At 49.5% G+C, this 24,231-nt stretch overlaps 3 long non-coding RNA genes across 3 annotated transcripts; 1 reads left to right on the plus strand and 2 right to left on the minus strand.

Annotated features, from left to right (window-relative positions):
• Positions 1–14,334: 14,334 nt before the first annotated feature.
• LOC119282458 lies at positions 14,335–15,241 on the minus strand. The gene is made up of 2 exons (XR_005138742.1): positions 15,051–15,241; positions 14,335–14,798 (listed from the first exon to the last, which is right to left on the minus strand). It is a non-coding gene; the product is annotated as an uncharacterized LOC119282458 (long non-coding RNA).
• A 145-nt stretch (positions 15,242–15,386) lies between these two features.
• On the minus strand, positions 15,387–17,951 carry LOC119282459. The gene is made up of 4 exons (XR_005138743.1): positions 17,507–17,951; positions 16,294–16,365; positions 15,542–16,095; positions 15,387–15,444 (listed from the first exon to the last, which is right to left on the minus strand). It is a non-coding gene; the product is annotated as an uncharacterized LOC119282459 (long non-coding RNA).
• Positions 17,952–18,734: 783 nt separating this feature from the next.
• Positions 18,735–20,466, plus strand: LOC119278678. Its single transcript, XR_005137919.1, has 2 exons — positions 18,735–20,189; positions 20,272–20,466. It is a non-coding gene; the product is annotated as an uncharacterized LOC119278678 (long non-coding RNA).
• The last annotated feature ends 3,765 nt before the right edge of the window (positions 20,467–24,231 follow it).

The raw sequence follows: 24,231 nt of genomic DNA on the forward strand, positions 1-24,231 counted from the left end.
ATAGAAAGAAATAAATATAGCAGAAAAGAAAAAAAAACTATATAAAAAACTACTCAGAAATAAATAGAAGAAAAAAATAATTGTGATTAACTTTACTAAAATCTTTTTTATTTTTAATGACTTAATACAACTCAGAAATAAATATAGCAGAAAAGAAAAAACTATATAAAAAACTACTCAAAAATAAATAGAAGAAAAAATAATTGTGATTAACTTTAGTAAAAAAATGAACATAGATGCTCTTATAGAGAAAATTAACCTAAATTCATAATAAATTTCTACTAACTTCAGAGAAATTCAGTATGAATTTAGGTCAAAATCCCTGTATAAGGGCATCTATTTTCACTTTGAGAGGAGCTCAACAAGGCAGAGAGGGAGGGGCTTATAAATCGGTGTGAGCGCCCTTCGGTTGACGAGGTGGGACTAAACACTGACCGCAACGAGGACCAACCCTTTCGTCCCGGTTGGTGGCATGAACCGAGACTAAAGTGCAGCCTTTGGTCCCGGTTAATACCACCAACCAGGACCAATGGTGGTGGGCCAGGAGTGAGGCCCATTGGTCCCGGTTCGTCCCACCAACCTGGACCAATGGCCCAGGTGGCCCGGCCGGCCCCCGGGGCTCACGAACCGGGTCCAATGCCCCCATGGGTCCCGATTTTGGACTGAACCGGGACTAATGGGGTGGCCCGACCTGGACCATTGCCCCCTTTTCTACTAGTGCTCGCTGTTCTTCAGGCCGCCGACCACCGGTGCGCCGTTGGTGGACGCGAGACGATGCTGCTGACGCCGCTCGAAGTACGCCGCCCAAGCCGCGTGGTTGTCGGCGGTGTACTGGGGGAGGGAGAGCTGGGCGTCCGCGAGGGAGGCGCGCACGACCTCGACCTCGTCGGCGAAGTACGAGGGTTTGGCCACGGCGTCGGGCAACGGGGGAATGCGCACTCCCCCGTTGCTGAGCCTCCAGCCCGTCGGCCCGGCGCGCATGTCCGGGGGCGCCGGGATGTTCGCCTGGAACAGGAGCCACGACTCCCTTTCGCGGAGCGAGCGGTGGCCGAAGCCGTTGGCGGCCGCCTCGTCGCCGGGAAAGCGTTCGGCCATCGAGAAAGGGGAGGGAGATGGAGGGGGCTGGGCGGCGGCTCGGGAGAGGGAGGGATGGGGGAGAGCTCGGGGCGGCGCTCGGGAGAGGTAGCGCTCACCAGAGGCGAGTGAGGCCATATATAGCCGGGCCGCACCCGTGTGTACGCGTCCGAGGAAGGGGAGGCATCGGCGCGCCGTCCTGTGACGCGCCGCCCGTGAGGAATCAATGGCAAAGTTGACCGGCGGCAGCCTTGCCATTGATTCCCCGCGGGAAACCGAGGCATCGGGAGAAGACGAGGCGGGCAGTTTCGCTGACGCGGTTGGCCCGCGGCTCTTTCGCGCCAAAAACGGTTCGTTCGACGCCCCCGAGCGCCCCCCAGCGCGCCGGGTACGGGTTGGATCCGCCGGCGTCAATTTCGGCCCGAGCTGGCGAAAAATGGGCCCTTGGGGACGTGACTGGGCCGATTTTTTGGCGCCGGCGGCCGAAAAATCGCCTGGGGGGCCTTGTCGGGGGCGCGGCTGGAGATGCTCTCAGAGGTACACTTAGATATGAGTATATGACATAACATAGTCGAATCTTAAAATGGTACTAGTTCAGAGATACACTGAGATATGGCATAACATAGTTGATTCTTGACATGGTTACAACACAAAGATTAATAAAGCAGGCAAATGATAAGTCTTAATTTGATGAAAGCTCCCCACCAATAATGGTAGAGGGCGACATGACTTCCTGTTCTTCGAAATCACGGACAAGATCCATTGCTTCTGCAATGAAGAACCGAAGAGTCCTCTCAGGCTTCCTTCTCTTCGCTGCGTCAGCACCCCTTGCAAAATCCATGGAACTGTCAATAAAATGCATCTTTCTGCTACAAGCACTCCACAGTGCATCCAACAAGCTTTCCATGTCTTGTATGGGATATCTGCTACCTCTGCATTTCATCATTGAAATTACCATCTTGCTCGTAAGCTTAAGTATTTTCAGGCAACTGGCCGTGGGGTCACTGTTTCTTTCTACCATCTTCCTTTACTTCCTTGGAAGGCTAAATGTATCAATTGCCTCATCAAACTGAAGAGCCAAATGCTGATCAGTAATGAGGAACGTCTCATGTACTGTCACGCATAGCGATAATAGAGCTGTCTCTATTTCCTGGATGTCATGTTCCTGAAGAAAAGAAGAGCTACTGCTCTGGTAAATTATCTTGCAAAGCACCTCCCTTATTTTTCAGTTCTCTCGGGCGACCTGGTGGTGGAACAACCCCTACTTGCCTAGCCTTGGAGGACACGGGACGCAGGGACGGCTTTCAGTTAGAAAGAAAATTGATGTTCCACTGATGCAGAATCAAGTAGTACTAGTTTTAGAATAAACAAATTGATGTTCTGCTGATGCACAAAATATTCCTGTTTCCACTGATGCACAATCAACTAGTAGTAGTTTCAGAGATATGACATAACGTAGTTGAGTCCAAAGGACCCTTTCCCGATACCGCGTATTGACCAGATTGTTGACTCCACGACTGGGTGTGACCTCTTATCGTTCCTCGACTGAGGGAGTCCTGGATTAGGGGGCATCCGGACAGTCAGACTATATACATCGTCCGGACTATTGAAGCGTGAAGATACAAGACTCAAGACTTCGTCCCGTGTCCGGATGGAACTCTTCTTGGCATGGAGGGCAAGCTTGGCAATCCGGATATAATATTTCCTTCCTTGTAACTGACTCCGTGTGAACCCTAGCCCTTTCCAGTGTCTATATAAACCGGAGAGGTTGGTCCCTAGAAGGCGGATCACAATTACAATCATACCATCATAGGCTAGCTTCTAGGGTTTAGCCTCTACGATCTCGTGGTAGATCTACTCTTTTACTACCCATATCTTCAATATTAATCAAGCAGGAAGTAGGGTTTTACCTCCATCGAGAGAGCCGAACCTGGGTAAACATTGTGCCCCTTGCTTCCTGTTACCATCAGCCTAAGACGCACAGATCGGGACCCCCTACCCGAGATCCGCCGGTTTTGACACCGACATTGGTGCTTTCATTGAGAGTTCCTCTGTGTCGTTGCTACAGGGCTCGATGGCTCCTTCAACAATCGTCAACAACACGGTCCCGGGTGAGACCTTTCTCCCCGGACAGATCTTCGTGTTCGGCGACTTCGCCCTGCGAGCCAATTCGCTTGGTCATCTGGAGCAGATCGATAGCTACGCTCCTGGCCCAGATCAGGATCGGAAACCTGAACTACACGGCGGACACCCACGGAGAGTGGAGCTTCGACGGATTCGGGCCTATGCCAGGAGCACCGGACAGTCACGACGAGCACGGCTTAGACTTGCTGTCGGACAAAGCTCGGGGTATCACCCCCGCAGTAGCCTCGGACCTAAATCCGGAGCAGGCTGCGTTGCCTAAGGACGGAGGGCTGGACCCCGCCCCGCAGGTCGCACACCCATCGGCGATGGAGCCGAACACGGGCCTTACCTCTTTGGTGGCCTCTGAATCCGGACCCCCGGATTTTTATCCGGAGGTTGGTTCCGGTCCACGCACTCCCGAGCCAGTCGAGCCAGGTTGGGCTCCGGTAATGGAGTTCACCGCTGCAGATATCTTCCAGCACTCGCCCTTTGGCGACATGCTGAACTCGTTAAAAACTCTCTTTTTGACAGAAAATTCCGGGCCAAACTATGTCCGGCTCGAGTGGGAAGTAGGCGACGAAGAAATTCGTTACCCACCCACCAGCCACTTCATAGCCACGGTCGATGATTTAACCAACGTGCCTGACTTCGACTCCGAAGGCATCGACGGTATGGACGACGATGCAGGAGAAGATTCGGAATCCATAGGGCGCTGGACTTCTGCCTCGTCACACGACATATACATGGTGGATACGTCCAAAGAGGACAAAGGCGACAATCCGGAAGATAAAACCCCCGGGCAAAAGCCAAAGCGACGGCACAGACGTCGTTCTAAGTCTAGCAACAGTAAAAATAGCGACAAGAGCGCTAGAAGGATCGATACTACCGTCAACTCCGAAGGCAACAATGACCATACGGACCCAGCGATGGAGCAGGGCAAACCAAGCCACCCCGAACATAGTTCCGAGCAGACACCCGACGACAATGATCCCGACGGACGAGGTCATCAAACCGAACCAGCACAAGAAAACAGCTCGGATGACGATGCATTCATCATCCCGGAAAAACGCGTGGAACGAGATAACCTCCACATAAACCTCAAAGCCGCACAGGAAACGCTCAACCGTAGATGGAATAAAGTGCTAGACACTGAAGAAGATATGGCGATGATCGCCATACAAAGAGCTATCCAAAACGCAAGCTACTGCCAAAATTCGACGACGAAGCCGTGCCACTTCATAACCGCAACAAAGCGGCTACCGACGCCGAGCACCTAGATAAGAAAGCTAGCGCGGCCAGGTCCATTTATGGATCTAAAGGACACACCCCGGCGAGGGACTATGGTCACCAAAACGATCATGCCAATCGAACACCAGTTCGGAATAAACATCGGACACAACAACAGCCGACGGCATGCCATAACACGTCCAGACACAAAGGGGCTGCTCACCCCCTGTGCTTTACCGAAGAAGTACCGGACCATGAATTTCCACAGGGATTTAAACCTGTGAATATAGAGGCATACGACGGAACGACAGACCCAGGTGTCTGGATCGAGGATTTTATCCTGCATATACATATGGCTCGTGGGGATGACCTCCACACCATCAAATATCTTCCCCTCAAACTGAAGGGACCATCTCGACACTGGTTGAAAAGCCTCCTCGAAAATTCAATTGGGAGTTGGGAGGAACTCGAGGACGCTTTCAGGGCCAATTTTCAAGGGACTTATGTCCGGCCTCCGGATGCTGACGATTTAAGTCACATAATCCAACAACCCGGAGAGTCTGCCCGCAAGCTTTGGAACAGATTCATCACTAAGAAGAACCAAATTGTCGATTGTCCGGACGCCGAAGCTTTAGCGGCATTCAAACACAGTATCCGTGACGAGTGGCTCACCAGACACCTCGGCCAAGAAAAGCCGAGGACAATGGCAGCCTTAACAAGCCTCATGACCCGCTTTTACGCGGGTGAAGACAGCTGGCTGGCCCGTAAAAGCACCAGCGATCCCAACACATCCGAAATGAGGGACGGCAACGGGAAGCCACGGCGTAATAAAAACAAACGCCAAAACAAGGAAGAGAGACCGGACAACACAACGGTTAATGCCGGATTCAGGGGCTCTCGACCTGATCAGCAAAAGAAGCCACTTAAAGGCAGTAAAGAGGGACCGTCCGGTCTGAACAGAGTCCTGGACAGACTGTGCCAAATTCATGGCACCCCCGACAAACCTGCGAACCACACGCACAGAGAGTGCTGGATCTTCAAGCAGGCTGGCAAATTAAATGCCGAACACAAGGGAAGAGAAACACCAAGTGAAGACGAGGATGAACCTCGTCAGCCCAACACTGGGGGACAGAAAAATTCCCACCAGAGGTTAAAACAGTAAACATGATCCACACGATTCATACATCCACGAGAAGGCACGAAACGCGCTCGGAAATGTGTGCGCCATAGAGCCCATCGTACCCACACCTAGCTATTGGATGACCAGTCTGATCACCTTCAATCACACGGACCGCACGACTAGTATTCGGCGCGAAGGATTAGAGGCCTTGGTGCTTGACTCAATAATCGACGGATACCATCTCACCCACGTCCTCATGGACGGCGGCAGCAGTCTCAATTTAATATATGACGACACTGTCCGCAGGATGGGGATAGACCCATCCAGAATTAGGCAAAGCAACACCAACTTTGAAGGGGTGATAGCAGGCGTTGAAGCCTATAGCAGGGGCTCTGTCGTACTAGAGGTAACATTCGGCTCCCCAGGCAACTCCAGAAGCGAAGAATTACTCTTCATCATCGCACCCTTCCAAAGCGACTATCATGCATTGCTCGAAAGAACGACCTTCGTCCGCTTCAACGCATTACCGCACTACGCCTACCTTACACTCAAGATGCCCGGTCCACGTGGCGTCATCACCGTTAACGGAAAGACAGAGCGCCCTTCACGCGCGGAGGAATACGCAACGGCCCTAGCGGCTGAACTATAAGCGGACTCCAATATCAGAAAGCATGACTGGTCATCAAGACCACAGACTCGGTTAGACGAGTCCGGCAGCCCGGATAAAACTGAACTAGCGCACCGTATATGTAATCCCATAGAGGACACCAGGGGCTGTAGATATTTAATATAGCCCCACACTTGGCTCAACCTTATTGGCAGGCCAGCATTTCACACCTTTTACTATTCATTGCATACTTACGTTGTACTCTCCTACGAGTTCTCTTTTTCATAGACAACGTTCGCGCGATACCCTTTCAGGATACGGCACAATGGAGACAAAGGCGCAGACGTGCAGCAGGGCTCCGCTCAACAGGTTTCTTTTTAGATTAAGCTCCTGTGTAAACCTTTTCTATTGCCTTTTGTTGTTTAACCATCCCAGGGGTTCCATACCCATAGAGGATACTGCCGTTATTGGCATTTCGCCACGACAGATCAACACACGTACCTGGAAACACATGGTTTATAATGAATGGGTATTCTTGAGCCCATCGTCTGTTATAAAGTCCGAATACCTTCGGGAGTGTTCGGCGTCATGAGTTTGGCCTTATATGCATCAGCTCCGAATCATGTCTTTGGTCAAATGTTGGGTTTGCCAGGCTCCTGGGTTTGCCGCCTTACGTTCCGTTACTATCGGCTAAGGTGACCAAAGGAGAACTACTGCGATTGTGCCCTGGTTATTACGGACGAGCACCTCAGTAGAGAAAGCCGAAAACTGACTGTCATGATACAGCGAGAGACTGTTCAATCACTCGAAGACTTATCGGAATCTTTAGGATCCCTCCGCATTAACGAAGGACCGTTTCCCGGTCATGTACACACGCGCCCGTATTCGGATGCAAGCGAAGGTACTAGGGGCTACATAGTAGCCCCACCATTAGACTCCCATGGCTAAGCGAAAGCGTTACAACTATATAGTCCGGTTGCCTAGTTCGACGTGCGATCACCTCCTTAATGGACCAAGACGTTGGATCAAGTGTGATTATGCATATTTTTTCTCGAACACCCCCGCGTTATATGCGTGGCGGCTGAAGCCAACGACTGCTAACTTTCGGATTAAATGTATATATATATACAAAACGGCCGCACAGGGGACACAATAATACTTTCAGGCACAAAGTATAAATATAGCCTTATAACCAAAATAACATTGTTTCTACAATGATATGATTTGTCACTCGAACAAGACATCCTTCGAGCACTGCGCCTCTATTAGGCGGGCACCTTCTGTTACCTGCGCCAAATAGTGCTCGGCCGGATATTGGCCTCCCTCCGGATCCTGGGTCGCCACAATGGTGGCCTTCATATCTGTCCAAAATGCTTTAACGCGGGCAAGGGCCATCCGTGCACCTTCTATGCACGCCGACCTTCTCATGGCATCAATCTGAGGCACGGCCCCAAGGAACTGTTGCACCAAGCCAAAGTAACTATCCGGCTTAGGCCCCTTTGGCCAAAGATGGTCTATTACAGACCGCATTGCAAGTCCGGACAACCTGTGAAGTTCCGCTACAACAGCCATCTTGTCACTTAACGGCAGCGGGTGAGTGGGAGCATTGAATTGCGACCAGAAAAGCTTCTCCACTTCCTTATCACCCTGATCCTCGAAGAACTTGGCAGCGTCAGATGTACTCTTCGCCAAATCCGCATACGCGTTCGCAGGACTCCAGCGTCCATCGAGGGGAGCGTACTTTGGATCGAAAAACTTCGTCCGCAGCAAGTAGGAGCCCCCAGCCGTGATTATACCGGCCTGTTGAAGCTCCTCCCGCGCACCCCTGAGCTCGGTCCATATTTCCTTGGTGGCATTAAGTGCCTTGTTCAGGTCAGCCGAACTATCATTATGCTCCTTTTTAAGAAGCTCATACCGGTCAGCGGCATTTTTTAACTCCACAGCCATTTTGGCTATCTTTTCCTCGCTCCGGCGACGAGCAGCCTGTTCGGCTCTCAAATCTTCAGACGCTAACCCGAGCTTGCTCCTTGGCTTGGGCAAGTTCCGCCCTCAGGGCCTCCACGGCAGCAGCACCATCTGCAGTCCAAACATATTGCATCAGTACCATGCCGCCTTCATATTTTCCTATACAAGGGAAGGTAGAGCACATACCTTGTGATTTGTCCAGCCGCTCGTTCACCAGAGTGATATCGGCATCAATCGATCCAATCTGCCTCGTTAGTTCGGCAACTTCAACGGACTGATCGGCGGCCGGACCCACAGGTACCTGCACGTATTTACAAAGCAATCATTGATTTACGATCCCCGTTTGCCGTCTAGGGCAGGCAACCAGAGTCTCAGGAGCTACTATCTATATGGAGCACACCTAGCGCGTGCCTCACAGCCAAACCTTGTGTATTCTTCACTACATACCTCAAAGCCTCTCAGCAGGCTTGTAAATGCTTCATTCAAACCGCTTGTAGGAGAAGATTGTCTTCAATGTAGCCAAGATCCCCTTGCCCTACAACGGGATCCTCGGCCGCCCGGTGCTAGCCAAGTTCATGGCGGCTTCACACTACGCCTACAACATGCTGAAGATGCTCGGGCCGATGAACATCATCACCGTCCCCTCTGACAAGAAAGATGTGCTGATCTGCGGTGACCAACTTTACCGGGAAGCAGTTGTGGCAGCTGCCGCTAAGGCACCTGCTCCTGTCGACGGAGCCCCGGGAGAGAAGAAGACCGGCGAGACCCCTCACACCCACTCCGGTAAGCGCACCTCTTCAGGGTGTTGTGCTTCCGTTGGCAACGTGCCAGAGAGCTCCGCCGGCAAGAGCAAGAAGTCCAGGGCTACACCACTAGAGACCAAGAAGGTGCCAGTCAAGGAGGACGATACGGGAGGAGCTTTTACCATAAGCTCCACCCTTGATGACAAATAGGAAAGTGAGCTCGTCGCCTTCCTGCGGACGAATGTCGATGTGTTTGCATGGCAAGCCTCCGACATCCCCGGCGTTCCCAGGGAGGTGATTGAGCACCACCTTGCTGTCTGTCCTCATGTGCGGCCCGTCAAGCAGAAGGTCAGGAAGCAAGCTCTAGAGAGGCAATAGTTCATCACGGAGGAAATCAGAAAGTTAGAGGAGGCAGGCTTGGTGAGGGGAGTACTCCATCCGACGTGGTTGGCCAATCCGGTAGTGGTGCGCAAGGAAAATGGGAAATGGAGGCTGTGTATTGACTAAACTTGTTCACGGAGCGAGGTGGGACTAAACTTGTGGGCTGAACTTAGCAGTAGCGTGTTTTATATAAGCGTGTTGCTGCTAATATCTATAGCAAGCGCGGTACGGAGTAGGGCGCTACTGCTATAACTAGCTGGACGGCGAGGTCATGGCAATTAGAGCAGTAGCGTGGTTTGGAGAGGACGCGCTACTGCTATTTTTCTTTCAGCAACGCGTTTTTCTGCACGCGCTGCTGCTAAATAGCAGTAGCGTCGTATTTTGAAGAGCGCTGCTGGTAAGATTATGTACATAAGGTTTTTCCCTAGTAGTGTATGACAAAGCTAAGAGTCAGTCGAGAAGTAGCAGTACTGGTGCAACAAGTGGGAAAAGAATTCCCCAGCTTCGCGAACAAGATAAGCAATCGTGCCCCCCGCTCAAGGTGTTTACCGATACCCCGAGGGTAGCGGCCGTTGCTCCTGGTTTCAATCCTGCTGATTACCTAGGCGATGATGTACATTTTGAAATCGCTAAGCTGGTAGACACCTTTAAATACCAGCACGGGAAGCATCTCGTCAAAAGTGATGATCTGGAACAAGATCTACCAACGATGATGCGAACATTACATAAATGGTACTTGAAAACCCGCAAAGACGGGACAGGCAGTATCTTGGTGGGAATTAAGGATGAGTTGGAGTCGACTCGATGTTCGTTGAATTAGACAAACTCTTTCAGTTATACAATCAAGCCGCCCTCGACAAAAGTCTCGTGGCTTGTTATTGTCTGTAAGTATTATTTCTGTAATTAAGTCTCTAACTCAGCTCATTCATTGCATGTATATAATTATCCTCACTATATTATGCAGATTGAAGATCGTCGAATTTAAAAAAGGACAAATTTATGACATTGGGTTCATTAACCCAAATATCGTAAATGAATGGTCGGTACAGAAGATCCCTGAGGAGACTGAGAAAATCTTGCTCAGCTCGTTCCTTCGACACCAAAACAAAAGGGAATACTATTTCCTTAAAACTTCAAGTGAGTATTACTGTCTTCTGCATATTCTGTTTCGCTGACTCGAGGTTAAGTGTAATTGATGAGTATGCGCGCGTAGGTTCCACTTTATTCTGTTAGCCATTCAGCTTGACGAGGGAGCAGTAACTGTCTTGGACTCGAGACGTAAAGAGGCTATGGAGTATGCGGACATGATTGAAATGCTTCAGAAGTAAATTCAATCATTATCGCACTATATCGGCAAATTTCGTTCATTTCCTGATATCAAGTAATCATTTTCTTTGCCGGGCAGGGTTTGGAAAAAGTTCATCACGCAGGTTCAGGGTGAATGGAGACCGGAGCTGCGATTTAAACAACCCAGAGTACGTAGTAACAAATGAACAAACATTTTAAATAGCGCGCGGAGCTATAACATTTATAAGAGGTCCGCCGCTAAGAGGCTTAGCGCGCTATTTAAAACTATGGTACAAGCCCTCCACAGTTCTTCCACCAAGCTCTTTAAGTCTTCCTTGGGGTATCTGCTACCTCTGCACTTCATCATTGATATGACCATCTTGCTGGTAAGCTTAAGTATTTTCAGGCAACTGGCAGTGAGGTTATTGTTTCTTAATACCATCTCCCTGAGCTTCAATGGAAGGCTAGATGCATCAATTGCGCCATCAAACTGAATAGCCAGATGCTGATCAGCGCTGATGAATGTCTCATGTATTCTCACACAAAGCGATAACAGAGCTGTCACTATTTTCTGGGTGTCATGTTCCTGAAGAGAAGAAGAGCTCATGCTCTGGCCATTAGTTTGTGAAGCATCACCTTGTTGACCTGTTTCTGTTGCTACTGGTGTAAGTATTTTGTTGAGCACCTGCAAATGGTAAGAGTATGCTAAATTTGGCAGGTGTAAGGTAATAAATAAGACATGATCATTTATCCCCATGTATATAAAGAGATGTTAATAATCCGATAAATTCTACTGTATTTGTTGGACAGGGATTACCTTTGGCATCACGTCAGTCATGGATTCCCTGAGTACCCTGAGGCATTCATCATCCCTGGTGTAGTGGAGAGATGCCTGCTCTAGGATTTCTGCTACAACTTCATGGTGTGTCCGGTATCCATCACTTAAAGCTTCAAGATCCCCTTTGAAAGAGTAAACTGCAGAACCATTTACTTGTAAGATAGTCATGGCATTGCTTCCGTCTCGGAGACACAGTGTCGACAGTGCTGCAAGTGCTGACATTCTGGTGGAGTTGGCTATAGTTGAAGTGTACATGTCTGCCAGCTTCTCAATGAAATCTTCTCCGCTTGCGGGCTGCATATGCACGTGTAGGTTGGTGACAATCACTATGACCAATGTCCCAGTCAGTTTAGAACATTGATTACACCTAAGAATCGTGATCATGGCTTCGGCTACTTCCACTTCCAGCATGGCTTCGATTTCGCGAAACAGCTTGGGCCCTGTTTCCCCCTCCGGCAAAATTTCTTTGTAGCTGGTCCTACACGGTGCCCCTTATCTATGTCGTTGGTCGCCGTATTGAGATGTGTGCTAGCACAGTATTATCACAACAGTCACAGAGTGATTAGAGGGTGCTTGGATAGGGTTTAGTCCCATGACTAAAAATAGTGGGACTAAAACTTGCTAGCCTCACCCATGCTTGGATCCAAATACTAAAGAGACTAAAATCAAGTTATTGAGCATTTATTATCCTCCAAACCCTCCAATCCAGAACTTGCATGTGTTAAAGAAGAGGAATTAAATGAGAAGAGAGAGAGCTAATACATATTTTAGTAGGTTTTCCTATGACTAAAAATTTTTAGCCTCAAGACTAGTCATATCCTTTCTTTAATCAGGGGTTCTTAAAACTTTAGCTTTTAAAAAAGACTATTTTTAGTCAGACCAAAAATAGTCCTTTGGATCCAAGCACCCTCTTAGTCAGTGAAGGCTACATGAACAGTGAATTGATTCCTAGTAGATATTGAGGGCCACACACATAGCTGTCCCCGTCACATCACCACTAGCTGTCAGCACGCTTGCAGTCTCAGGGTCAACCCGCGCCAGCCGCTGCACCATGCATTTTTCTACTGACACAAGACACTCACCGCCCTAGCCATCCAATATTGATTAAGATGGAGCAAATGAGATGAGCTTTACCAGGCCCTAGCCATTCTTTATTTTCGGAAATAAGGATAATCAAAAAACAATTACAAGACCCCAATACGAGCATGCATACTGTTAAATATTACTCCAACCGTTCCTAAATATTTGTTTTTTTAAAGATTCAAATGGACTACCATATACGGATGTATATAGACATATTTTAGAGTGTAGATTCACTCATTTTGCTTCGTATGTAGTCACTTGTTGAAATCTCTAGAAAGACAAATATTTAGGAACGGAGGGAGTAGAATTTACTCGTAATGGATAATGAGAAAAAACAGTAGTCATCCACACGCATATTCCGAAGCTGCTTGCGTTCAGAATATCTTGCGCCCGGTACGCTCTGCTCCGCCCCGGCCGACAGCGGAGATGACTGCCCAAGACCCACCCCCGCCTCCTTTTCAGCACCCCCGCTCCACCCCGGCGGTAGTGAGATTCCCCAGACTGTTGTAGCGACTACGACTAGGAGGATCATCGAGATCCAAAACCATCCCGGGTTTGTCCTTGTTCATGGCAGAGGGCAAGACGAGGGTGGAGGAGGAGGGTGCGTCCTCGTTCATGGCGGAGGGGAAGTGGAGCGTGGAGGAGGAGGGTGCGTCCTCGTTCATGGCGGAGGGGAAGACGAGGATGGAGGAGAAGGGTCTGTCCTCGTTCATGGCGGAGGGGAAGACGAGGGTGGAGGAGGAGGGTGCGTCCTCGTTTATGGCGGAGGGGAAGTGGAGCGTGGAGGAGGAGGGTGCGACCTCCTTCATGGCAGAGGGGAAGACGAGGATGGAGGAGAAGGGCATGTCCTCGTTCATGGCGGAGGGGACGAAGAGCGAGGGGACGAAGAGCGAAAGAGGAGAGATGTTCGATTGGAAGCACGAGACCAGAGGCGTCGCTCGGGGCGCTAAAGCGGTGAGTGGGCCAAGACAGCTGTAGGCGCATGTCAATTCATGTCGTCAACAGTGGCCTATCGTGGCCCGCCCAGAGTTAGGTATTCGTAGACTTCGTGCCAGAGGATTAAGGATTAAGCGTTCAGAGCCAACTGCTGGGTGCACATATCTCAATAAAATATGGGTGTGTATGAAAGGCTGAGATAGAGGGTACCGCGTAGACCCAGCTACGAAAAACTGCTCTCATCCCCCTCCCCATGACAACTAGAACGACAACGCGCCTTGGCGCGAGGGTGCCGGTCCAATCGATATGGCCAAGTAGCGGAGACCAGGTGCCGGTCCAATCGATATGGCCAAGTAGCGGAGATCAAACCACATGATGCATTAGTAGGAAAGCAAGTTTAGCACATGTAACAGGACAACTTAATCAAAAAGGTGCTACTTGCCGAAACCCAACCCCCTTGTGTGTGTGTGTGTGTGTCTATTAAGGATGAAAATGCAAAGACTATATCAAGATGGAAATGTATCAACGAATTAATAAAAAAAAAGCTCAATGATCAAACCTCTTATATAGCTGTTTTGAACCACAAAATCCAAAACAATATAGTAGTGCAATGCTCGACGCTGAAAGTAGTTCATCGGATATTTGACCTCATGAATTGTTCAAAACAATAAATAAGTGCAGCTTGCCGCACCCCCACCAGGTGCAGCCATACCCAACCCGCTAACAAAGCAAAATACAACATAGCATGATACCTATGAGGTGCCAGAGGAATATTTAGATAGTTATGATGGCTGTCAATTCTGATGGGCCGCTGACCAAAGGGTTATAGGCATTTCATATCAAATATGTAGCAACAGCAAGCAACAATCCAGGTTATGTAGACACAAAGGATAGATACTTGATGTATTACAGGAAATGCGGCATGATAGAATAGGATTAGGAGTACATAGGATCACAATAATTAGACCAGGTCATTTGTGCATATAGAGGAAGCATTCAGTAGTGCATCAGGGGAGAAAATAACACGAAAATATCGAAGCAAACCGTTCGTACAGAAGACCAGCAACAATTACATAAGCTACCATGATCATCCTGCATTGCATACATAAGTTTGCATCCATCCCCTTCATCTTCTAAACGAACAGGGTGCAAGCAGTAGAACAGCAAAAGTCTATCATAGACGCCAACGTAAGTATTGTGTTTCCGTGGACAACATAACAACATCAGCCAACCAAAAGTGCCAAATACAGAAATAAATGTATGCCAACCAACATGACGTGACATAATCAGAGCCACCAGAGAAACCAGACACTGTTGTAGACCATCCGAAGCTACGCCTCCATAGCCAAAAATCACTCCTATGAGCATCGATATTGGCCAGGGGCAGGGCCATCACCACACAACGCTGCAAACCTGAAGATCATGGACAAACAAATATGAATCAGGAACAAAGCATCTCGATCAGATGCAAATTAAAAGACCCCCGTATCCATCTGAATCAGTTTTTAGATGACAAACAATAAACCATGGCAATAAAAAATAGTAAGTCAACAACCATAGGCCAGGAAATAGCATCAGTCATTCCTTTATCTTACCATGGAAGCATCATATATCATCGATCTATATTGTAAGAACTATGTATAAGAATGAGAACTGGAGTTATACCCTTTTGCGGTAGTGAAGCAGGGAGGCTGACATGGAGGCCGAGGAAGCCATAGAGGCAGTTATAGATGACGCCGTGTATGTCGATCGTCCACTCAACCTCCGTCTCCACCAACACCTCTTGCAATGACTCTTTCCTCATCCATGCACACAATCAAATCCATGGGAGAAGACCAAGGTGAGATGGGCTCGGGACCATCCTAAAGAAAATGGAGGTTGGAGGGTTTGATACCTCGGAACCAAGTAAGACAGCACACAGCCAACAAAAACAACCAACAACAAACTAAAAACTTTCACCCACCTTCGTATCTAGCGCGTCGAAACTCAACGCACATTTTCCGTTTTCTGCGATTTACCGCAGCCACGGTCGAGCTCAGAAAAGGAAACCAACCATCACCTAACCACGTCGCAAACAACACAGTAAGAAATAATTATCAACCCCAACAGAATATCCTAAGAGACAAAATACAAAAGAACAATGGATACACACGTACTTGTACGGCTTCGAGGCGGACCCCCAACAGGCTGGCGTGGCACGTAACGTCTAGCAATACCAGGGACCAACACACACCTAGGAGCGGCGGCGTACCCAGGACCAGCAGAACGACCAGGGGCAGACACATGTACAGCAGCGGCTGCATGCCCAGAATCAGCACCACGACCAGGGACACGGCCACGAACACCCCTACCACTTGACCGAGGTATGGCGCCACGCCCAGCAGCAGGCAGCATCTGCCGGGCGCCACGCCCACACCTAGCGATGGGCTCAGCTCCAGCAGCAGGCACCCGCCGACTCACACCCCTACGCCTGTCAAGAGGCTCATCTCCAGCGGCAGGAACCCGACAAGCAGCGACATGATCAGAAACAGGGGCACGCCCTATATTAGAACCTCCACGACCAGTGGCTCGTCCACGACGACCAGCAGACCGCCCACGGCCACGGCCACGACCACCTACCAACCCAACGCCAGGCTCAACCGTGGCTTGAGCATGAGTCGCAACCGGACCACGCGCCATGTCAACAACCCAACAGCATCATACACACACGCTGGACAAATAACAAGCAAGAACCACGTAAGCATACATCAGAGCATAGCAGCAACACACCTTGTTTTAGAATGATTTATAGAAAAAACATTTGGACACGACTGAGTAAAATGAAAGTGGAACTTGAAGAATAATAAACTACGAAAAGAACTCTTGAGAGATTAAATATCAAAATGATCAAGCGATTGGACATTAGTACCTTGGGTCTAGCTGCTTGTTAACATAAAGATCCAGTCCAGTGGAAGTGACCTACTTATAAGATGTGCCTGACCTGGATAGATAATTTATATAGAAAGATTATTTGTGGTGGATTTTGCAATGAAATTTCAAGACTGACTTTTGCACTGCATTGCGGCGCGGCGCTGATTGCTCATCTAAAAAACTGCACTACCTATTAGAAGTATATTGCATTCTGAAAATTTAGTTGTTCTGATGACATACACTAAAGAGCACATCATATACAGTCACTTAGTAATTAGTAGCTGCCATTCTCCAGAAACTTTGGAAACAGTAAACAATAAAAAATGTGAAATTGAAAGTATGATAAGAATACAGAGGCAAAAAGATCGAGTTAAATCGTCACATATATAAACAAGCAGCAGGATGAGTATAACATAGACATGTTAACTGGTAAGGACTCATGAGAATTATCCGGTGGTGCTAATTACGGTTCAATATACTACTCCTTCAAAACACCATGCAGAAAAAATTAGTACAGACTAAATAGCATCAATGAGCACATTGTTCTTCCAAAAGAATTTTTTTTCGTAAGCAGATAACTATGCAATGGATTGTCCTGCCATATCCCGACATCAAACAGAAATCTCATCCTTCATCTTGAACTCCTACCTCTCACCACAAAATAGAATTTTTTGATCCATAAGATGAATATGTTGAACCATGGTAAATAGCTAAACTGAATCTAAATCAGGAAGAGGTGCAGATCTTGATATCATGGAGATTGATAATTGTCAAACATGTGTAAACAAATAAATGGAAGATGTATGACTAAATGTAGTAAAATATACAGTGATCCCAAGAGTAATATTTGCAAATGTTTGCAGTGTAGTTGATCATGATACACCACAATATCAACAGGTATTGACAATGACAAGGAGGTGCTACTGCTCTTTGATGCAACAATCTCTTATTCCTAACTTGCTTTTATTCAAAATTAATATGTTTCTGTTGTTTCATAAGTTACAGGACACAAGAGGCACATCAACTACGGATTTGTAGACTGGGCTAGATAACTATGGATTTACAGGACACAAGAGCGACGCCATCAGAAGAGCCTGCCCAGGTACGTTAGAACCATGAACTATCAATCAGTTTATCTCAAAGGAACTGTATCGTGTAAGTGCAGTACGTCAGCATTGAACAGCAAGCAAGCAAACATTGACGGGGCTCACCTTGAGGTCCTCCTCGTCTCTGCAACGGTGCTTAAAGGAGGCACTTTGTGCTCCCCGACAGCAACTTGGTCGCCCAGGCGAACTCGGCCTCCGACCGGCCGCCGTAGCGCCCCCGGCGGCGACTTGGTCACACGTGAGATGCCGGCGCTAGGCACCAGATCCGGCACTGGCTCGCCGCCGAGGATGAGCCGCTTCCCCGCGTGACGGCGCGCTCCGCCTGGCCTCCTCCCGCGCGACGGCGCGCTCCGTCGGGAACAGCAGCCTGGGCTTCCTCTCCTCCCGAGGCGTGATGCGCGAGCAGGACGGGGAAGCGGCGGCGCGTGCGACCCCGGCGCGAGCGGCAGGCCCTCGATGGCGACCCCAGCACGAGCAGAAGAAGCGGATGGGGACCGCGGCGCGAGCTGGGCGGCTAGGGTTTCGTGGGAAGAGAGGAGCGAGCGGGGAAGAGAGGAGCGGGCAGGAGGGGGAGGAGAGTTCCAGCGCTCGCTTCCTCGCTCTCACATCTCACGCCCTGGCTGGTGGACCGTTTTCCAACAAGGCGAAATACCGCATATGCCCTCGGCGGGGCACACGAATAACACGCGGTGGCAGAAGATATTTACCGTTCGAGGGATACTGTTTCGATCCACAGTAGCTCGACTCGATCCGACGGCCCGTATCCTTCCATCTCGCGATCGAACGGACGAAAACGCATCAAGGACGGGATCCGACGGCCAGGAATCACTAATCTCTGAGGAGGCTGGGGTGCTCCCAGTATGTATCTTACCCTGATAAGCAGCCGTGAGCCTGTGCAACAGTTGCGGTGAACTCACTAGTACGGCCCCCCAATCTTTATGGTCAGCTTGGTGGTGAAGGTTGGATGCTAGAGGCGTCATGATCTTGTTGAGCAGACGAGTGTGGATGATGAGTCCACAATTGTTCTCGTCAGCTGTGAGCCGGGAAAGAACTTCCAGACTATCCACCGACTGAACCATGTAGTCCTTTATCTCGGCATATTCACCGTCATGATTTGTATTGTTTGAGGAAAAAAATTGCGGGTATTCTTGGAAGGGAAACGTCCCCTACCGGTCGACCGGCCGAACACTCGGCCGGTCGCATGCGCGCGCTACGATCCTGGGACGCCCGCCCTTCAACCCCACCTGAGTATCATGACATTTTGCCACGCAACTTGTGCGGGACCACACACGGCTGACGCGTGCTGCCTTATCTGTTCATTGCGGTTCTCTGGTCCTCTCGTTTTCTCTCACAAGCACACAAATGCATCCTATCTCCATTTCTCCCCTTTCTCCAACACACCAGAGAGGAAGAGACCACAAGTCTCGTGACCACGCGCCGCTGCCGGCGACCTGTATCAGCACCACGGCCGCTAGCCGCTGCAAGCTTCCAGCCACACACCTCGCCTGAGTTTGCTGCAGCCGTACCAAGGGGATGCGCGGTGGCAGCCGCTGCGAGCTGTCAGCCACGCACCACGCCGGGCTGTACCAAGGGGATGGGCGGCGGAGCCGCTGCTGCAAGGCACGCACCACACCGGAGTTGCTGGAAACATCCTCGGCGGGGGTTGCAATCGGCGGCAATTTTTGCTACAACTGAGTTTTTGGTTTGCTGGAATCAGTGACTTCTTTTTGCTAGGATCTGTAATCAGGGGTGCCTTTTCCGGAACTAGCTTCATTTTTTGCTGCCACCGTCTTGATTTTTGCTACTACTGTCTATTTTGATTTTCTGCTACCACCCGTCTTTGTTTTGTTGCTGAAAGATTTTGTGCTGAAATCAATTCTAAATTTTTTTGCTACCACCGTCCTTTGTTTTTGCAGCCACCGTCTTAGATTTTTGCTACCACCCAGTCTGTTTTTTGTTGGATCCAACGTTTTGCTGGAACCAGCCATGGCATTTGTCGCGACGGTGGAGAGCGGCTGCGTTGTCGCCGCCGTTTTTGCTGGAAGGGGCGGCACAAAAGGTTTCAACCGGCAAGCAGAATTGCTGGAATCAACATCGATAGAAGCCGGAACCTGCGATATTTTTTGCTACATCCAAGGGAGTGGTACTGGGTGACATGGTGGCGCTCGGTTTTTTGCTACATCGGGGATTTTGATAAGCTACAAACGCCGAGCTGTTTTGCTACAACGGCGATATGTAGAATTGGGTTACCCGGGGAAGAAGACGACAGCGGTGCCTGCAACGTGCACCCTGCGGCGAGCTCGACGGCGAGGATGGAGAGGGACGGCGCACCAGATGCTGCAACCCCGGGGCATGGAGCTTCAACCACTGTCGACGGAGGATACATGTCAGCCATGGCCAAGCTTGGCGGGGATCCAACCATGACGGAGCTGCGAACGAGGGAGATGGTCGGGAGGGGCAGCGACACCCGGGGGACCCGCCAAGTTGGGGCGGCGGCGCTCCCTGCTACAGCCACGCGAGAGATCCGGCTAGCTCGGGGGCGGTGCTCCGGCTGTAGCGCTTGCAGGGGGGTCCGGTGTGCGTCAGAGGAGAAAGGGGATAAGATCAGACGGTTCGCAGCGTTTGAATCCGAGGGCTGTCGTGCGACCGGCCGAACTATTGGGCCGGCGCGCCGGCGCCTAGTACTCGCCTTCTTGGAATGTGCCGATCAGTGACGACAGGCATTGGATCACTTGCGGAAGATGCTCCAGAGTCCAGACTGGCCCTGTTGGCCAAGTACATCACTATGGTAGCAGCGTGCTTCCTTACCTCTCTTTGTTCACGTTATTAATACCAGATAGGGCGCCTCTCTGACTCGACAAGACCAACAGGTGACGGAAGATGTGGCTGGAGGGTGCATACAAGATCAGCTGTCTTATTAGCATGCGCTGCTCCACAAACCTGCTGGATTTTTCTCGGCACAATGCCCTGATGATTATGGTTAGGATCCTTAACCCGGAGAGGTAATCTTGTGGCGTGTTATCTGGCCCCATCAGGTCCACAGCATATGTCACCAGGTTTCTTCCTTTGGCGAAGGACGGGTGCTTCGCGCATCCGTTCCTTGTTTCTACCATGTAATTCTTCACTAATGCGACGTCCGGACCTTCAAAGCCGTATCTTTTGGCCACTGCGGCCACTAGCTTTTTCGGCACAAGAGCATTGAGTATTAGTGTATAGATAATGATCACACCTTGGACCACAACAATGGTGTACAAGACGTCAAGCGCCGGACTCATGTTTGCTGTGCTAGAATTTCCATCAGCATTGCCGTAATCGTGCTGTTTTTTTTTTTTTTTGAAACGGAGGCAAAAGCTTTACCTCATCCATTAAATAAGAGAGAATAGAGTTTGTTACAAATCACCCACGACACCACATGGATTATTACTCTCGCGATATGAAAGACCCTAATTTTTTTGCACCGGCGGTGATCCAAAGGTTGGCCTCGGTCGAGATGGTGTTAAGCAAGATAGTCGGTGGAGCGCTTTTAAACCTAAACATTCTTGCATTTCGCTCATTCCAAATTGTCCATGTCACAAGCATGGTGAGGGAGGCTTTGCCTTGACGGTTTGGCGTCCCGGCGTCACAAGTGCTTGTCCACCAAGCGTTGACGGAGTCCAACAAGCGCCATGAAGAGGTGTCCAACTCGAAGATGTGAAATTTTTCAATGACCAACGCCCACAGCCTTAGAGTATAGCGGCACTTGAAGAATAGGTGTGACCTGCTTTCCTGCACCCTCTTGCAAAGTGGACACAAACCACAATTTGGCCATCCTCTCTTGGCTAATCTGTCTGCGGTCCAAATTCTATCTTGAAGTGCCAACCAAGCAAAGAACTTTACTTTGGGGGGACCCCAGACCTTCCAAACCATTTGGTCCATGGGTGAAAACACCATCCCTATGAATTGCGCCTTATATGCCGAGGCCGCCGAGTAGTGCCCACTAGTCGTGTGTTTCCATAAAATATCGTCCTCGGCGAGCGCATCAAGATGCACATCATCCAATAGCATCCAAAGGGTGAAAATTTGTGTGATGAACTCAACGGAAATAACGGTTGGAGGCTTGATCTTGAGCATCCACGCGTTGTGCTTGATGGCCTCGCGCACTTTCCACTTCTTTCGCGAGGAGACTTCGAATATTAGTGGTGCAATGTTCTTTGGCTTGCGCCCAAGAAGTGAAGGTGATTCCCAAAAAGGTATCTTCGCACCATTGCCCACGGTGATAGTGGTAGACGCATAGAAAAAGTTAAGGTCCTCCTCATTGCACGGGTTGCCCATTCCGACCCACAACTTGGTGGGCTCCTTCCATTCATATCAAGGCCACCGCAGCCGTAGAGCACGCGCGAACTTTTCCATGTTGAGTACCCCAAGCCCCCCATACTCAAGTGGCCTATAGACAATTTCCCAATTCACCTTGCATTTCGCCCCCGTCGTCTTGTCCGAGTCGGACCATAGGAAAGCTCTCTCGAGCTGGTTGACTTTGAAGAGGATACTTGGTGGGATGATCAACGGTGTGATGAAGTAGATCACTTGGGAAGTGAGAACAGACTTGACAAGGGCCGTGCGCCCAATGGTGGTGATGTTTTGGCCCTCATACGTTGTCAACTTGGATGCAACCTTGTCCACAAGAAATTGAAGATCCACCAACCTTAGCTTCCAAACAGAGAGGGGGAGCCCCAAGTACCTCAAGGGGAAAGAAGCCCTAGTTGCCGGCAGATTTTGAGTGATATGATCCAAGTCAAGATTATTGCAACGAATGGGCACCATCGAACTCTTATGAAAGTTGATGCAAAGTCCCGTGACCTCGCCAAATCCTCTCAAAATATTAGCAAGATTGTCAACATCCTTTTTGATCGGAGCCAGGAAGATGGCCGCATCATCCGCATAAAGGGAGGTTCGCATCATGGCACCCCTACCCCGAATTTTGTGGAGGAGCCCCTTTCGCATAGCCACATCAAGGATTCTTTGGAGCGGGTCAATGGCGATGACGAACAGAAGCAGGGAGATGGGGTCCCCTTGCCGGAAACCACGACCATGCTTGATTGGGTTGCCGGCAATCCCATTGAGGATACTCCTCGATGATGAAGAACTAAGAAGCGCCATGATCCAATGCCTAAATTTGCTTGGGAAACCTCGCCGTTGGAGAAGGTCCAGTATATATTCCCATTTGACCGAGTCGAATGCCTTGCGAATATCTAATTTGAAAAGGAGGGATGGGGTCTTGCTCTTGTGCAGGCGTCGTGCAAGATTGCGAACATACATGAAGTTATCATGAATACTTCTCTTTTTGATGAAGGCGCTTTGGGCATTGGAGATGAGGGTCGTCATGTGCGGAGTGAGCCGAGTGGAGAGCACCTTTGCAATAATCTTGGCGATCGCATGGATGAGACTAATAGGCCTATAGTCCGCAATCCCCTCTGCCCCATCCTTTTTTGGCAAGAGCACCGCATTCGCAGAGTTGAGCCAGTGGAGGTTCGAAGTGTGGAGGGAGTCGAAACGAGCAATGGCCCTCATGAGGTCGTGCTTGACAGTGCCCCAACACTTTTTGAAGAATAGGCCCGTGAATCCATCCGGACCCGGGGCCTTGTCATTTGGCATGTCGTTGATTGCTTGAAGAACCTCCATCTCGGTCATTGGAGAGTCAAGGCCATGCATGTCAAGGCGTTCCATATTGAGCTCCTCCCAATTGAAATCTTTTGAACTTTTCGCTCCTTTCTTCATAACATGAGAGAAGTGGTCTTGGATTAATTTCTCTTTGGCTTCATGCTCGGTGACCCAACCATGCTCGTTCTTGATTCGATGGATATGATTTTTTCTCCTCCTAGCATTAACCCGGCGGTGGAAGAATTTATATTGGCGTCACCTTCTTTGAGGTTGGAGATTCGCGCACACTGTTTCTTGCACGATCTCTCGATCACGGCCAAAGCAATGACCCTTCTCTTAAGCCTAGCCCGTAGGTCACGCTCCTCGGGCGAGAGAGACCTATCCTCTTGGGCGATGTCGAGGCGAAGAATAATCAAAAGAGCGGCTTGGAGATGGATTTTAGCCTTGGAGAAAAGGCCCCTACTCCATTCGGAGAGGCGGATCGCCGTCTTTTTGAGCTTGTGGAAGATGATTTGATAGGGATCGATATGGTCAACCCGTTCGTTCCACGCCATTTGGACCACCTCGTTGAAGCCGGGCATGGATGCCCAAAAGTTTTCAAATTTAAAAGTTCGTGGCCTCCGTGGGCCCTTGTCATCGGCAAGCAAAAGCGGACAATGATCGGAGAGGGATGATGAAAGTGCATGGAGGATATGCGTGTTGAAGGTTGTATCCCACTCGGTGTTGCAGAAAAAAGAGTCAAGCTTGCATAGCGTTGGGTTTTCCCTCTCGTTACTCCAAGTGAACCTCCGATTTTGGAGATGGATTTCTTTGAGCTCGCAACTGTGGAGCGTGGCTCGAAAACGGTTGATCCTGCCATGGTAAACAACTTTTAGGATGGGTTGCATACTGGGTCCAAATAGCGATGTACTTCAGTCTATTATTCTGCAGTGTTGGTATCTTCCGAGCCGGGCCGTTTATCACTACCGGGGTTTCTCTGTGGCGTTTAAAACAGCACGATAATCCTAAAAGTTGTTTAACAAGCAGCAGAGCTCTTATATTGTCATCATCCAACCGTCCCCGCGCAAATACTGAGCGTACTGCATCAAATCCCCTTGATGTCGCCGCAAATGAGCTCCAGTTGTCACCCCCAAAGTTATCGACCACCCTGTTTGTGTTGAAAAGCTCAAATTTAAATTTAATCTGGAACAAAC

This window comes from Triticum dicoccoides, chromosome 3B (genome assembly GCF_002162155.2).
Source record: "Triticum dicoccoides isolate Atlit2015 ecotype Zavitan chromosome 3B, WEW_v2.0, whole genome shotgun sequence".
Lineage (NCBI taxonomy): Eukaryota > Viridiplantae > Streptophyta > Magnoliopsida > Poales > Poaceae > Triticum > Triticum dicoccoides.